This window comes from Borostomias antarcticus (assembly GCF_949987555.1).
Source record: "Borostomias antarcticus genome assembly, chromosome: 3".
Lineage (NCBI taxonomy): Eukaryota > Metazoa > Chordata > Actinopteri > Stomiiformes > Stomiidae > Borostomias > Borostomias antarcticus.
In genome coordinates, this window is record NC_140236.1 from 25,338,311 (window position 1) to 25,354,416 (window position 16,106).

The 16,106-nt window shown below is 45.8% G+C and overlaps 1 pseudogene across 1 annotated transcript; it reads left to right on the forward strand.

Annotated features, from left to right (window-relative positions):
* Positions 1-3,532: 3,532 nt before the first annotated feature.
* Positions 3,533-15,282, forward strand: LOC311307287 (high-affinity choline transporter 1-like; annotated as a pseudogene). Its single transcript has 6 exons — positions 3,533-3,686; positions 3,880-4,028; positions 12,131-12,277; positions 12,859-13,012; positions 13,765-13,982; positions 14,772-15,282. The product of its transcript is annotated as a high-affinity choline transporter 1-like (transcript).
* The last annotated feature ends 824 nt before the right edge of the window (positions 15,283-16,106 follow it).

A 16,106-nucleotide genomic window follows, 5' to 3' on the forward strand; every position in this document is an offset into this window, starting at 1 on the left:
ATGATAGCCCTTTAAATAACCAATTTTATGTCGGCTACTGTCTCTGCTGTAGCTAATCCAAAAGAGCAGTTCACAATTGTGACAGCGGCTGGTGATTTGGTCCGCAACTCGGCAAACTCCGAAATGCGCTAGGGGGCAAAATGAATAAAAAAACGTTTTTTTTCGTTTTTTTTTTGTATTACCAAAGTTGAAGTTGTGAAGAACCCACTTACTATAACAGACAACAGTTTTAGGTTCACGAAATAAGTATAATTAGTCTGCAAACTAAGCTCGTTTTTAGCTGATTTAGAGCCGGGCTTGGGGGCGGGCAGATCGATTAGCATGATTTGGTTTCATTGGCTATTGCTTCCGGGTTCTCCGCCCCCAACCCTTCCCAAACAACAAGCTTTGTTTACATTCAGTCCCAAGTTTAACCATGGATGCTACAGCTTTTGCTAAAGAGAAGACGGGGATGGCATCCAGGGCATGGAAAGAGTTTTAAGAGCAAATAAAACTCCAGCAGAGCAGGACTCGTTCGTACACGGAGTTTTATTCTTGATGACCTGTGATACAGAGATGACTATCAACTTGTTGCTACCAAGCGAAACGTCGAACGACGTACCAGATTCACACCACCGCCAAGCATTCTGCTTTGCTTTGGGGTAAGCTGATCTTTATACTATCTGTGCTGTTTACATTACATTAACGTTAGTCGTTTAGCAGTAGCTCCTTTCTAAACAAGTGACTAAGTCTAGCTAGCATAACAAAGGCACTAGCACTAACTAACAAAGGCTAGCTAGCTAACGTTAGCTAACATGCTAATTAGCTGAGCTAGCCCTTTGTTCCTAAACTAGCCAGCGAGGCAGCTTATATCTAGCTAGGTAGCTATATTATAGAGAGAAACAGAATGAGAGAGCATGAGAGGTATGGTAGTCTGACACCTTTTTCTTTGTTTTGGTTACAGGATGAGCAAAAACAAGCTCCAGCTTGTAAGGAATTGCAGCTCTCCCTTCATACCAGCCAGCAAGAAGATCACTATGCACTACAGCTTTGATTTTGCACAACAGGTGAGAATACGTTCATCCTATCATGCATTAGCTAGTCTATTTAATCAACACATTCTGGTACTATTTTATCTATATGGAGTGCCAGTACTGTGGGCAATAGTTTAATGTACTTTCTTCCTTCTATTCTATTGCAGTTTTGATGCTGAGAGACCTGGCATGGTTGTGGCCAGAGAACACCGTGATGCACCGGCAGTCGAGTTTCACCTGCTGCGCAAGCCTGATGTCCTGCCCCCCAGAGAAGGTCTTCTTGTGCAAGCCCCACCCGGACTGGACATGGCCAGACAGACGTATCTCTTTGACAAGATCAGAGAGTTCTGTTCTGATGAGGGACGAGACGTCACATGTCCCCCGCCACACTCCACAGCAGCTCAGAACAAGACTGTTCGCTTGTATATTCACTGCAGATCATCAGGACGGACAGCACTGCAGGAGAAAGGCCACAGCCTTTCCTGTTTTCCTGTTTGTATACTGAAGCGTTGCTTGTTCTCTTGCACAGACTTGCCCACACTTGCACAGACTGCCTTGTTAGAATATTGAATACTGAGCTGAGTACTGTTGTTATTACCTTGAGTATTGAGCTGGGGACTGTTATTACTTTGTTGTACACTTGATCACAATGAACACTATGCACCTTGTCTATAAAACAGACAACTGACTGTACACTTTAACACTTAGACTGTTGCCTTTTTTTGTACACTTAACTACTTATGCTTGTACTTTATATCATGTATGTGACAATAAAGAACGTTCAATTTGAACTTCATCTTATATTGTTCTTAACTGCATTCACAACACAAGATTAATACTGACTCAAAGAGTGTGGGGTCATCAGTGAGAGAGCACCTCACTTGGCAGCCACTCTCAGGTAATACCCCAAGTTGACAGCCACTCTGACAGATAATGACAGATCGTCCAGTGGGGGAGTGGCTGGGGGAGGGGTTACCAGGCTATTGTTCACGCCCATTACCTGGCAGTCAGAGGTGTGAAAATGCTGGAGAACTTTGGAGGGAGATTTCTCAGCTAAGTTGATTTGGCAGTACTAGCATTCAAATAAGCATATCTTCTTCAAATATGTTCATATTTCAATGTATGAGACCTCATTTGAAAGCTTACAATCTGCACTTTCATAATCTGTAAAAAACTGAAAAATGAAAATGCCTAGTTGAGGACCAAATTACCAGCGGCGGTCACAATTCATTCCGGTCAAACTAAGAAAGGTAGCCTACATTAGTCTAAGCAACGGCAACCGTTTGTCAGACAAGCCTAGTACTGTAGCCTCACTGTAGCAGTGCTTTACTGCCCCTCGTGGTTGCGGGTTGTCATCATCATCATCATCATCTTCATCCGCTTATCCAGGGTCGGGTCGCGGAGGCAGCAGCTCCAGCAGGGAGCCCCAGACATCCCTTTCCCTAGCAGCATCAACCAGCTCTGCCTGGGGAATCTTTAGCCGCTCACAGGCCAGTGCGGAGATGTAGTCCCGCCACCTGGTCCTGGGTCTACCCCGCGGCCTCCTCCCAGCCGGACACGCCTGGAACACCTCCCTAGGGAGGCGCCCAGGAGGCATCCTCACTAGATGCCCGAACCACCTCAACTGGCTCCTTTCGACGCAAAGGAGCAGCGGCTCTACTCCGAGTCTCTCCCGGATGACTGAACTTCTCACCCGATCTCTCAGGGAGACCCCAGCCACCCTCCGGAGAAAACTCATTTCGGCCGCTTGTATCCGTGATCTCGTTCTTTCGGTCATGACCCATCCTTCATGACCATAGGTGAGGGTGGGGACGAAGATAGACCGGTAGATCGAGAGCTTTGCCTTTTGGCTCAGCTCTCTTTTCGTCACAACAGTGCGGTATAGCGACTGCAGAACCGCACCAGCTGCTCCGATTCTCCGGCCAAACTCCCTCTCCATGGTTCCCTCACTCGTGAACAAGACCCCCAGATACTTGAACTCCTTCACTTGGGGTAGGGACTCATTTCCTACTCGGAGCGGACAGGCCACCGGTTTCCTGCTGAGAACCATGGCCTCAGATTTAGAAGTGCTTATTCTCATCCCAGCCGCTTCACACTCAGTTGCGAACCTATCCAGAGAGTGCTGGAGGTCGCAGGCAGCTGATGCCATCAGGACCACATCATCTGCAAAAAGCAGTGACGTGATCCCCAGCTCACCGAACTGCAAACCCACCTCCCCCCGGCTACGCCTCGATATCCTGTCCATGAAAATCACAAACAGGATTGGTGACAAAGCGCAGCCCTGGCGGAGGCCAACACCCACCGGAAAGGCAGACGACTTACTGCCGAGAGCGAGAGCTGGGTTGCGGGTTGTAATATGTTTTTTTCCACCGCTGCTGCCAACACTGTATGCCTGCAGACGCGGGAGTATACTTCTCATGACTGTAGCATTAGTGCTCTTTCTTTCTCTCTTTCGCTCTTCCTCTCATATCTGAAAGTGTCCAAATCTGACCAGCTTCCTGTCTTTTTGTCCAATAGGAGGGCTCTTTTTCGCCAAGCCAATGAGGTCACGGCGCTATGTGACGATGTTGGACCCATTCCAGCATCGATATGGAAACGCCTTCACCACAGCGCTGATACTACCTGCTCTGATCAGCGACCTCCTCTTGGTGGCCTGCATCCTGGCTGCCCTGGGTCAGTTTCAGCCTCACACACACACACACACACACACTGCATACTCCTATGTTACATAACCTGCCTCCACCTATATACGCTTGACCGAAAATCTCAGATGTTTTGCTTGTGTGTGTGTGTGTGTGTGTGTGTGTGTTTGTGTGTGTGTGTATACATGCGTACATTTCTGTGTGTGTGTGTGTGTGTGTTGCATCCGGGACGATGAGTGTGATTCTGGACCTGTCCTCGTTCTACTCCATCATCCTGTCGGCGGCTGTGTCCATCATCTACACCCTGCTGGGAGGACTGTACTCTGTTGTCTACACAGACGTCATTCAGCTCATCTTCATGTTCGTCAGCCTGGTGAGAGGGGGAGGGAGGGGGGGGGGGCTGGAGGTGAGGGGGGAGGAGGTGGAAAAGTGACGAGGAGATGAAGAAGAGAGGGATGACATTTGTATAGGAGGGAAGGAGGGAGCGTTGAGGATGGAGGTTGGTAGGAAGGAGGGACGATGGAGGCGATGGGGACCCAGACAGCAACATGAAACTGGGTGGATCTGGGACGAATTTATCACATCCATGAAACGGATCCGCTCCAGTGTTGATTTTCACAACGGGCCAATACCGGCTAAAATCTGATTTACGGATCCGGACACAATCGGCGCTTAGGCGTGGGGCGGACCAGGGATGGATGTGATTCCTATGCGGATCTGCCGGACTGGATTCGGTTCAGTGTCAGCTGCTGTCTGGGGTGGGTGAATGGGTGAATGAGAGGCCATTGTAAAGCACTTTGGATAAAAGCGCTGTATAACTGCAGTCCACTTACCATTTACATAATACTACTCCGGAGCTGCGTCGCTTTGCCCAAAATTAGTGCCCTTTATTTTCCACTCTGTACAATATAGCTACAGTAGCTTGCCAACGTTAGCCAAACCAAGCATTCAGGCGGAACTTGACAACCACAAAATGTCTGCTATGTTCTCCTCCAGTCACTAAAAGTTAGTGTGTTCTATTGTCCACCTTGTACAATAGTACAAACCTAGCCGGGACTTCGCCGTGATGCAAATTTTCGCTATGATATACTCAATTCACTTATGCTAAACATGTTAGCAATCAGAACAGTTGCATGAAAATGTCTTCTGGTCAATATAGCAGTCATTATATTCGAGAAAATGTCAAGAGGTGGACATCATTGAATTCTTCTCGGCCTACAGAATATAGCAATGTGCTTTTGAATAGTATGAAGTCGGTTAGTGTTGTTAAGCACAGATAATAACTGCCCTTCCACCACCATTTCCCCATTCATTCTGTCTGGCACCCGGTTCTGATTTTGGGTTCTTGGGGGGCAACGGGCATATAATAGACTAAATGGTCAGGTCAGTTACTGATTGTGTGCTCCAACGGGTATCAGAACTACAGTATACTCCTCAAAAAAGTTCGGACACATTATTTTGGTTGTTTATTTATCCCCTTCAATAAAACCAATTGGTATTATATTTTATATCGTTGGAAAGCCTGATTAGTCACCTTTACAATGGGGTACAACTTGTAAGAATCATGCATTCCTGGAATGAGCAACACACAGCTAAATGTGTGGGTAGCGCCCCAAAAAAATTTGCCAAAATCCCCTGCAATATTCTTCTGTTGGTATTCACTCTTGTTTTGAGTTGCCTGGTGGATTGGATGATTGCACTCTCCCACAGTAATAAGGAAACCAAGCCAGGTCCAGCCTGACTTATGTGCGTGGCTGGCTTGTTTCTGTTCAGGACTGGTAGGACGGAAGCTAGTCATGCCACTGAAATAGCTGTGAATTGAAATGACATGAAATAAGTTGATTTTGTTGCTTGGATACATCAGTTCCAATGCTTCCAATGCTAATCCAGCACAAAATCGCTGAAATAATAAAGAAATATAATGACAACTAACAGAAATACTTACAGGAATAAACTAAATAGCCTAACTCAAATACTCATTGAATTGCTGAAACTGAACAAGGAACACAGTCTATCTAAGCCTGTTGCTGGCCTCCTGTGACCGAAAACATTAAATGCAGTCTATCACATAATAGACCCTTTTCTGTGCAATGTCATCACCCTGTTTCGACATCGCTATAATGACACCAGTCAATAGAATCGATGTATTTGATTGATGGACCTGGTGGCATCCGTAGTTCATTATTTTGTTGCAAATATGCGCGCACACACTTAATTGTTTACCAACAGTAAAACGGTCTATATATAATGGGTAATTACTGAGACAACTATACTGTAGTTATAATTTCAAAATAGGAGTATTTCAAATGTTCAATTACTGCACATAAATTCAATAACTGACATAGCACCACCAGGTAACCACATTTTTACATAGTTTCTATAATATCCAGTGATGCAAACATAAGTTGCAAAAGTACATACAATAGCAACGATATATGCATAGCAAACAGGTACATTGGAATTCGTGTCTTCGCTTGTCCTGTTAGTATCAGTACTGATTAGTTCCTCATTCCAGTCCTAGGTACGCATTTAGACATTTAAAGGCAATTTACTGGCAAACTAGCATTCTATCAGTATCACGCTCATCTACTTATGGCTGTGACTGTGTCCATGATACAGGCAGTGCAATTACATAACATGTCAAGTATACTGTACAATAGTATACAGTAGTGCAGAGTCAGTTGTCTATTGTATAGACAAGGTGTTCAATTGCTCAAGTGTTGTCAGGTGTTGGTTCGAGTGTTCGAGTGTACAGTGGTGCAGAGTCAATTGTCTATTGTATAGACAAGGTGCAAGGTGTCAAGTGTTCACTTGGTGGTCCAGGGGGTGGCATGTGTGCCATTGTGATAATGAGAGTGAGGGCCTACCCGGCTGTCTTCTTCTTCTGAGCTGCTGGTTGGCAGGGGATTCTTCCGAGCTACTCTTTGGCAGAGGGCAAGTGATGTCTTGAGCCTCATCATAATAGAATTCTCTGATCTTCTCAGACAGATACTGCTGTCTGGCCATGTCCAGTCCAAGTGGGGCTTGCACCTGAAGACCATCTTTGGGGGGCTGGGCATCAGTGTTGCACAGCAGCTGACACCTGACTGGTGTTGCATCACAGTGTTCTCTGGCCTCAACCACACCAGGCATTCCAGCATCAAAGCTGCAATAGAACAGAAGGGAGATGCATTAAAATAGTGCATTAAAATATTGCCCACAAATAAAATACAAGCATACAATAGCTAATACATGACAATGATAATTACCTGAAGTGCTGGTAACTTAATTTTTGGGAGCTTTTTGAAATAGCTACTCAGATGCTAGTGCCAGTTGTAGCTTTCAACAAGCAATGTGGCGTCCTCAAGTCTGACAAGCTGTGGGGTGTTGACTTTCTTCACAGGAGCGCTGTCTCTCACCACCCCAGCAAAGTCAGTAAAAGTGTCCACTCTGGTCTTCCTATAGTGCTGCTTGATCAGGCCAAAGCACCAGTCAGGTAGCCTGGTATGACCATCCCGATCTAGCGAGCTCACTGCTTCGCTCCGCAATATCAGTCTGGCCTTCACCCCATAGAGAGTGATTATGTGGGAGGGGGTACTTGCCTTGACAGACAAACACCTTCAGCCAATCAGCGTTCAGCAAACTTTTGCCAAATCCAGTCGGAAGAACGGCAAAAGCGTCTTTTCCACCGAGAAACTCTGCTAGTGCTGTTGTAGAATTTCTCGTTCAATATGGGTTAAGAAGCAAAACAGTTCAACAAAGTTACCAGAGTTTATTCATCCAAGGATTGTTACAAACACTCGAGTGTGGCTTCTTGTAAAGCAAGCTGCATCAAGGCTGGTCAGTTGAGAGAGCACCCCAATTTGATCTGTGTCTCTGCTTTTAACCAGAAGCTCTGCAACTCCCCCTTTCTTGTCCATAACCCTGTTGTTGGACCCTCCCAGTCCCAGGTGCTAAAGTTCTCAGGACACAGATCAAATGGTTGCCCTTTACACGCCACCCTAAGTGTGAAGATAACCAGCTGTCCTAGGCAATTAACCCTCCTTTCTAAACACACACATCCTCCAAACCTCTCTGTGACCCCAACCCCTTTTCTTCCCATTGTAACATTGTACAGAACAAATTTTTACCCTTACAGTCCCCCCTTTGATAAAAAAAATCAACATTAGTTATAAACCTTGTAAAAATTTAGTTAGAGTTTAAGCATGAATAAAAAATAAAACACATCAGAGTATATGATTATAAAATACTTACAAATATTGGAATCCCTGGTTATAGACTGTCAACACATGGCTAGTCTAAGACGCCTATTTCTTCTCAAGGACCTTTTTTTGTACATAATCACCCATGACCACACTAATAGTCCTTGCAACCATGGCCTTCATAAATGGAATCACACAACACATCTACACATGGTTTTACAGTAACATTGAATGTCCCCACCGTGGTGTCACTTCTTACTTGATCTGGTATTATATACACTATAGGAAACACAATAATGAAACTTATACATAATAAAGCACATATTGTCCCACGCACTCCCATCTTCTGCGGGTAGGTTCACCCCGTGACCTCTACTTCTCGTCCTTGTCTTCTGGCTTCTTCTTCTCAGCCAATTGTGTGCTTTGTCTCTTACTCTGCACCTCTGCCAGCTGCTTCGGCTGGGCCTGTTTGAAAGAGTTTGGACTGAGTTCTGTCTTCTGTTTCTCAAGCTCTCCACGGGTCGGTTCACCCCGTTCATCTGCTTCTTTCTTCCCGCAGGTAGGTTCACCCTGCTCGTCTGCTTCTTTATTCCCCATCGGTCCCTTGTGCTTCTTGCAGTGAGACGCGTGCACCCAGGTGGCTCTCTCCGCTACCTTCACAGCCGTGAAGGTGGTCAGCAGCACCTGGTATGGCCCCCTCCACCTGTCCGAGTTCCACCTGGCTCAGCGGAAGTCCTTGATCAGTACCCAGTGTCCTGGCTGGATATCATGCAGTGGACCCGTGGCTTCCTTTGGTAGCGCCTCTTTCACCTGTCGTCTTATTTGAGATAAAGCGGAGGACAGGTTGCGACAATAACACAACATAGCATCATCACAGTAGGTCGAATCTGGCAATGGTGCCTGGGGTGGACCTATCCCTGCGTTTGGCGGTCTACCCATCACTACCTTGATGGGGCTTAGTTTCATGCGCGGCCTTTCTCTCATTCTCATTTGCATCAGAGCAAGGGGCAGAGCTTTTGTCCATGGAAGCCCCGTTTCCGCTGAAATTTTAGCTAGTTTGTTTTCAGTGTTGCATTCTCTCTTTCTACTGCCCCCCCCCCTGACTGAGGATGGTAAGAGCAATGTGTAGCCATGTCGATGCCTAAATACTTACCGATTTGGCGGCATGCCTCTCCTGTGAAATGGCTGCCATTGTCTGAGCTAATTTTCCTAGGTATTCCCCACCTTGGTAGAATGTCCTGCAATAATGCCTTGACTACCGCTCCTGTGTCTGCCTTTTTGTTTGGAAAAGCTTCCACCCATTTTGAACACATGTCCACAATTACTAGACAGTATTTCTTTCCTTCACTCGGTGTTAACTCAATATAGTCCATCATGAGATGGTCTCCGACGTTTTGTGGGGGTGGATGTCCTGCCTGTGCTAGAGGTTTAATGGGGCGAGCTATGTTGTGTCTCGCGCAAATGAAACATTTTTCACACCACCGTTGTGCCACTGGTGTGAACCCCTTCGTATACCAGTGCTTTGTTACCGATGCTATCATCCCCCCTTTGCTCACATGATCAAACCCATGAGCAAGTTTAGCATACCATGGGAACAAAGCCTGTGACAGGCAAGGCCTCCCATCCTCACTTCTCCACACGCTATTGATCTCCTTACAACCCACCCGTTTCCACACAGAGTAATCATTGGTTGTAGCGTACGTCAGGTACAAATGTGAGAACATAAGAATGTAACTTGACCCGTGGTATTCTAACAGGCGCTTTACGGCATTCGGCACCACCATAGGGGCGCCCATAGGGGCGCAGTAATACTACTCATTCAATCAATCAATCAATCAAAGCTTTATTTGTATAGCGCATTTCATACCCAGAGGCAACACAATGCGCTTTACAGAGAACAAGGGAGGTGGGCATACGACCCACTCTCTACATATTCCAGAGGGAAGCAAAAAAACAGTAATCACCCGGGGGCCAGATAAGTGAGCTGTAAAAATTCTTCCCTGACCCCTCTCAACAAGGCGATCGAGCAAGCTCCAGGAGTATGTTTGTCTACCGGCTAAGAACATTTATGAAGCAATACATTGCATTGAATTACATTTCAGAGTGAGAGAGGCTAAAAGCATCATAGGAGAGAGAATATTCTACGGACATGCTACATCATCCACAGTAGACACATGGGTATCTATCGGACTTCGTGAGGTCTGCTGGTGACAGTGAGAGAGAGAGGCACCAGGGAGAGGGAAGGCAGAGGGAAGGCAGAGCAGGGTTAGTAGCACATAGAGCCATTCAGACCACACAGATATTGAAACAGGCAACTTGGGGCAGACTCCTGGAATATATTTGTCTAATGGCTCATTGACCCATTGCTGTAGCTCATCTCACACATTAGATGAGCCTACCTTGTTCGCAAACTCCTTGTTCTCTGGTTGTAATTTAATTATTAGGAACAAAGCCTATCTATCTATAGTTTATATCTCTGTAACTATGGAGGGTGATTCGTGCCAAAATGAAATACAATACACACATTGAAATACAATACACGATATTGAAATACAATACACATGTAACATGAATACAATACAAAAATGCTTTGTATTTCAATGTCGGTCAGGAATATTTGTGCCAAAATAAAAACAATACAACCGTATTGTATTTCGAGGTGTGTATTGTATTTCAAAGTGTGTATTGTATTTCAAGGTGTGTATTGTATTTCATTTTGGCACAAATCACCCCCATATATATGTGCCAAAATGAAATACAATACGCACATTGAAATACAATACACGATGTTGAAATACAATACACGCCATAATAAATACAATACAAAAATGCTTTGTATTTCAATATCGGTCAGGAATATTTGTGCCAAAATAAAAACAATACAACCGTATTGTATTTTGACCCTGTTTTTGGTCCTAAATCAATCATAGCCTACCACAGAATGTGTGGAATGTTTGCTTTCCTCACAGCCACATAATACAGCATGTCCGTGTAGCCTACGCCAAATACAGGATGCACGAAACGTACAGTAGGCTACCTAAACTGTAGGAGCAATCAGACAAATGTTGGCTCGTACAAATAGCTTACCTTCCGAAGATGATTTTCTTTCCTCGCGTGGACCTCACCAACAAGCACATGCACCTCCGTCTCCGAAAAGTTTCTCTTCTTTCCGCGTTTTTCCATAAACGTATTTGTCTTTCCTATGCTCCACCTATATTATGTTGGTTCCTTCCGGGGTATCCCCGTTGTGCGCTGTCATAGTTTTGACCATATATGGTTGAATTTGGGCGTGGAGAGGGCGGAACACGGGGCGCGTGCGCGTACGCTCTCTTCTCCGCCAGCGTCGGATTTTCTGTGGTGAATTTGGCGCAGCAGCGTGTACGACATTTTTGATAGATCCGAAAAGCTTGTAAATATTCTCGTCGTACGCTACTTTTCGCATTTTCCTCGTTTTCGTCGTACGCCCTCTTTTACACCGGAATTTACACGCTCTTTGATAAATGAGGCCCCTGGTCAATAGAATCGATGCATTTGATTGATGGACCTGGTGGCATCCGTAGTTCATTCTTTTGTTGCCATAATGCGCCTGCACACTTAATGGTTTACCAACAGAAAAAGGGTCTATATATAATGGGTAATTACTGAGACACATATTGCAGGTATAATTTCAAAACAGGTGTATTGCAAATGTTAAATTACTGCACATAAATTCAATAACTGACATACAGCCAACAGGTAACCACATTTTTACTTCCAGTGACAAAAAACTATCCACACCGAGGTTTGAACTCACAACATTCAGCATTCGAGAGCTCTTGGAAATCAATGGTGTCATAGTCTTTTGTTTTGATGTTCTGGGACCACTGCCTCTTGTGGTAGCAACATAGAACTGCAGGTCAACAAGGGAAGAGACCCAGGTAGGGACAACCCGACATTTGCTATTCATAGTGTGCTGTCTTACAGCCACGCAGAAAAACAACACATATTGGCCATTTTTACACTTCATTCATTTTACACTGTCAGGGACACCTTTAGCTGTGTTGCTCATTCCACAAATGCATGATCCTTACAAGTTGTACCTCAATGTCAAGGTGACAAATCAGGCTTTCCAACAATTTAAAATACAATACCAATTGGTATTATTAAAGGGGATAAATAATTGATCTAAAAAACGTTTCTCAAGTTTTTTTTTGAAGAGTATAGTTAATACTGTTAATCAACCCTTCATTTATGTCTGTGTCTGTTACAGAGTTTGAAGTCCAGATGTGTGAGGTTGTGTGGCTTTGTTTTTCAGTGGCTCTGCGTTCCCTTCCTGTTTCTCAATCCAGCATCCTCTGATTTCACACTCTCGTCTATTTTCAACCAATCGCTGCAGGCCCCCTGGTTGGGCAAACTGAAGCCTGAGGATGCTGGGAAATGGACAGATGAGCTGCTCCTTATGGTTAGATTTACTGTGTGTGTGTGTGTGGGGGGGGGTTGGTATTCAGATCTGTGGAGGGGGATGGTATTCAGATCTGTGTGTGTGTGTGTGTAGGGGGGGGGGGGGGGGGGGTTGGGTTGGTATTCAGATGTGTGGGAGGGTGGTATTCAGATGTATGTGGGTTGCATAAGGAAGGAAGTTGAGGGACAGAGAGAGGGAAACTTCCACTAATCAGCATGACAGTATCTATCACATGATCTGCCAGACTAGGGCTGCACGATCAAGAAAAAAAAATAGTAATTGTGATTATTTGCCTGATATTGTAATTGTGATTATTAAGTGTGATTCATGTTTCAGATTTTAAATTTTCTGTGGTGCCACATATACAGTATATATATATATATATCATATATAAGGAGACTTACTGTAGCAGGTCTTGAGTGAGGCCTAACAGCTTACCATTCAAGTTGGTTTATTCCATATGTACCAATGAAAAGCATAAAACATATCTCCCCATCAGTAGTAACCATTCGCTACAGTAGGATACATCACATGGTGGCTTCAAGGCCTACAATCTCTGGTGTGTGTGTGTGTGTCTGTAGTCACTAGGAGGACTGGCCTACCAGGTCGTCTACCAGCGGATCCTCTCCGCAGCGTCGCCCGCTCAAGCGCAGGTCACATGCTTCGCCGCCGCCGGCATCGTCGTCATCATGGGGATCCCCTCCGTCATAATAGGAGCTGTGGCAGCCTCTACAGGTAACACTGTACCCCTCTACAGGTACACACTGCACCTGTACCTCTGACCCCCCCCCAGCCCTCAGCCTCACCACAGACCCTGTCACTGTTGAGAGACACTTCCACATGACCCCTGAATGTACTGTACAGGATGCACCACACTTACATATCACACCACACACACCATATGCACACACACACACACACTCACTGTATATGCACTGACCATACTACTCTTTGTATATTGTTGCTTACTCTTTGCACTGTCCCGTCTTTGCGCTGTCCTGTCTTGTCCCTGTACACTGTCCGATGTTGTCTCCATGTTATACACCATGACTGAAAGCAAATTCCTAGTATGTTGAAAAACCACAGGGCAATAACACAGATTCTGATTCCATTTGATAGGTAATCCTGAAACCAGCTGCATGAATACATAATAATAATAATAATTAATTAAATTTATATAGCGCCTTTTATGAGACCCAAGGACGTTTGAAATAGTGACAGAAAGAGACAAGACAGACACACAGCAAACAGACCAGAACAAAGCAGCACTGAGACTAACTGGCTAACTAGCTAACTAACTAACTAACTAACTAGTTAACAAACAAACAGACAGCTAACTAAATAATTAACTAACTAACTAACTGGCTGACTAATTACTAGCTAACTACCTAACCAACTACAGGCCAACTACCTACACACCCACATGCACCCATTTACCTTCTCTCCCTCAATCCCCCCCTCCCTCTCCACCCCATCCACACCCACAGATTGGAACCAGACATCTTATGGTCTGCCCTCTCCATTTGAGAAGGGGCAGGCTGGGAAGGTCCTGCCCCTGGTGCTGCATCACCTCACGCCCCACTGGGTGTCTGTGATCGGCATCGGGGCGGTGGCGGCAGCCGTCATGTCCTCCATGGACTCCGTCCTGCTGTCCTCCGCATCCATGTTCACTCACAACATCTACAAGAGTTTCCTCAGGACTGAGGTGTGTATGTGTGTGTGACACCTCCTTTAGTTAGCTCTGTTGATCTACTGTCCTTCACAAGTTTTAAAATTAGAGAATAGTCTGGGGAGACCCCATGTTTACTTCAGATCTACAGTTGTATAGCATTATAGGAATGTGCGTGCACAGAGCCACGAAATGCGTTCATGGGCGGAGGTCTGTGCTCTCCTCTCTCTGAGCATCATTTCTACCTAGCAATTCGGGATGCAAACAATTAATCGAAAAATCGATTCATTGATTGTTAAGGATTTGTTCGAGCATGTGAAATTTACTCAATCTACTATCAAACAACGTGGTAGCGAAGCAGCCATCTCGGGAGAAATGCTGAGAAATCAACAGTGGCATATTTTGAAAAATGAAGCGGGCCAAGCAAAGCATTGTGTGGGACCACTTCAAAACGCCTACACGTACAACACGACGACAACAACAATGCTCTATCGCTTGAAGAACGTTCACTCGGACAAGTTGGCTCTCCTCCTCGTCTCACCTGCAGCAAACCCACCATCGGCTCAGTGTTTGCGAGGAGGAGCTGCAGAGACAGCAGGCAGAGAAAAATAACCCAGTCCATCCGTAATAAAGTGTTGGTTAAGAAAAAAAAAGTGTTTGTATTGTTTGGAAATGTTTGTATTTAAATTACAATTAATCGATGGATTGATCGTTAACATTATCAATTTGATTCAGGGACGTGCCTACAATTTGCAACCCTACTAGCAATATAAAAAGCTAAAGAATTACAAAACATGTTTTGTCCTGTGTCTCTCCCTCCCCCAGGCGTCGGACAGGGAGTGTGTGTGGGTGATCCGCATCAGCATCCTGCTAGTGGGGCTGGCCGGGACCGGCCTGGCCTTCACTGACAACAGTGTGTTTGCCTTCTTGTTGGTCAGCGGAGACCTCATCTAGCGTCCTGCACTGCCCCTTCACCAACGTCTACGGCGCCACCGCCGGCTACCTGACAGGGGCGCTACTGAGGCTGCTGAGCGGGGAGCCCCTCTTCCGCATGCCCTGCCTCCTCCTGTTCCCGGGATGGAGGGAGGATGAGGACGGGGTGGTACGGCAGTACTTCCCCTTCAGGACTGCGTGCATGCTGCTGGCTCTGCTGGTCATCCCATTGGCTTCGTGGCTGGCCCGTCTGGCCTTCACACACTTGCTGCCGCCTTCCTGGGACCTGCTGGGGATGCTGGGAAAGGAGGGGGAGGAGGGGGGGGGCAAGGGGCAGACGGAGGGGGCGGAAGAGCCGGCAGTCACGGAGAACCTGTTGGATCTCTCCAGCACCAGCTGCTAGTGGGGGAGGGAGGAGGGGTAGGGTAACTTCAACAGCGTTTTTTGCTTCACCTTTCAAATCGTTTGAAACCGAACCCAGTGATCGGTAAGAATCTATGACTGAGGCTGAAAGCCACAGGTCTGGGTTCACGGGGTAGGGATGGGGGCTAGGCGGTTTTCTCTGCTGCTCTCTTTCTTCTGTTTTGTCGCTGTTGGTGTCTGGGACTGGCTGAGCAGGGCTGGTGTGGGGGCGTAGCCAATAGGGCAAGGTCTGGCAGGGTCGAGTTGTATAAATTATGATTCGTTTCTATCTGACTTTAAGTATCATCCTGTGTTTTCTATGTGAACTTGTATTATAAAGCAGTCCTGTACACACATCCCGACTAAGCATTAACCTTGTGTGTGTGTATGTGTGTGTGTGAGAGAGACGGAGGGAGAGAGAGAGAGAGAAGGGGAGAGGGAGAGAGAGTATAATATATAGGTTAGTGTCATGAGAAGTCATGAGAAGTCATGAGAAGTAACCGTTCGTGCCACATGTTGAGCGGAGAGCAGCAACGACACAGTTTTAGAGGTCCGTTCGGACCACTCCAGACCGCCTCCTTGTTCCGTAGCATAATAGCGGCCAGGAGGCGTCGTTGAGCAGCAAACGCAATTCGACTGGCAGTAACTGTGTGACTAGTAACTGGTTGGCTATATTATTTGTATTATATTGTGTATATTGTACATTGTAAACTATGGTATATTGTCTAGCTGACATAGTCAATAAGCAAGACGAAGGCAACACATTATTGAAGCTGCTACTGGGACTTAGGAGATTTTGCCCCTCGACAAGAACCAGAGTTACTG